The sequence below is a fragment of the Cyprinodon variegatus genome, unplaced genomic scaffold, assembly GCF_000732505.1.
Source record: "Cyprinodon variegatus isolate N-32 unplaced genomic scaffold, C_variegatus-1.0 Scaffold18, whole genome shotgun sequence".
Classification (NCBI taxonomy): domain Eukaryota; kingdom Metazoa; phylum Chordata; class Actinopteri; order Cyprinodontiformes; family Cyprinodontidae; genus Cyprinodon; species Cyprinodon variegatus.
This window is the reverse complement of record NW_015150471.1, coordinates 2,575,920-2,577,758: the sequence shown is the minus strand read 5'-3', so window position 1 is coordinate 2,577,758 and position 1,839 is coordinate 2,575,920.

The following is a 1,839-nucleotide window of genomic DNA, read 5'->3' as shown; positions in this document are numbered from 1 at the left end:
GCTACCACTATAGTGGCAGGCTCTGCTGGCACCAGCCACTACGCTACCACTATAGTGGCAGGCTCTGCTGGCACCAGCCACTACGCTACCACTATGGTGGCAGGCTCTGCTGGCATCGGCCACTAGGCTGCCACCATAGTGGCAGTCTCTGCTGGTGACTGACAGAATACAGAAAATAGCTTATGAAAGCACTTCATACCTTGTTGAAGTAGCTTGAAGAGCAAACCCGGCGCTTGTCGAATTCCCGCTATTTCCATGAAACATCGCAGGAATAATCTGGATCGCTTATATCCTGTAAAACGTGTTCCGGCTAGAACACAGAGAAGAAGTGTCCCACCGGCTGCCATATTGCCATATTAAATGATATTTAAGTTAAAACTAGAGGCTTCCATTCAGAAATACATCAAAAATCTGTTAACAAGACTTCAATAAGAATAACCGGGGTAATTTCCTGTGCAATGACCCCAAAGTTAAATATTTCTATTTTGGAGCCATTATTTCTGCCTTGTGACAAAGTGCTGCAAAACAAACATTGTTTTTTAGAAAAAAAAGGAAAAACTGCATCATCACAAACCACTGGACTTTGTTTCCTTTTCTGCATAGCTTGACACTAAACCAGAATATTATAGCTTCATTGTACATGCTTCCCTCACAGCAACTGAACATCTTTCCTCTACCTTTTGCACCAGTCATTGAATGGTTCAGTTGAGGGCAAGCTCCAGAAAATCCCTGAACAATTCAATTGGCACCCTTTTCCTTTAAGGTCAGAAAGAGCAACACAGGATTGAACTCATTTAATTCTAGTTCATCAAATATTTTTGATAGCAACCTGGCCAGAACTGACTCAAATTCCCACGAAAAGAAATAAAGCTAAAAAGTTCTTAAGCTCAGATGGACAGGTTTCTCTCTAATATTCTCTTGTAAACCTCTGAGGCCTTCATAGAACTGCTGGATTTAAACTAAGACTAGATGACACATAGTATGGGTTCCAATGACTTCCAAAAACAATTTCCTAAAGAGTACTGAAAACCAATTGTTTTTATTTCAACATTAAAAAAACATTTAAAAAAACTGAAAATCAAAAAGAACTTATCTCACACTTCACAATGGCTGTAACAAAGCAAACTTAAGTTTGTGACTCTAATGTGACCAAAGCTTAGGATTATCTGGAAGGTACTGCTTTTTTAAGCATCAACACCAACAATGAGGCATGCATGTTATTGACTTTATTTATCTCACAGTGGAGAAATTTACTAAATGATCGCACATTTTCATGTAACATTTCATATATTGAAAACTAAAATAGCCCATGATCTTTGTTTTCTTGCACAAACATCTCCTGCCTCCCAATGCATTCATTTCTTTTAAACTGTTTTCAAAACAACAACACAAACTAATGTATTTTTTCATTTAGAGTTCACTCATGCCGGCTGTCCACAGACAATTCCTGAAGCAGCCGCCTCTTACGTCAACAGAGATTTGATAAGGACAGCTAGTTCTCTGATGAAGGCATTTCTATTCAAGACTGTACCTGGCAAGCTCCCAGGGACTCGTTCACTGAGAGGGCACTGGGAGAGCGTAAACAACTGGCAGCCGAATAGACTGTGTCATCATGAAGATTGAAGTGAAAGTTGAAAAGGAACTCTATCAATTAGATAATCTGATTTAAGTCAGATTACTGGATTTAAATTAAAACAAAAATACAAATATGATTTGATTTGTCTACATATCTAAGATTTGACAATGGGACAATGTATAGAAAGCATATAGATGATGGATGGATGGATGGATGGATGGATGGATGGATGGATGGATGGATGGATGGATGGATGGATGGAT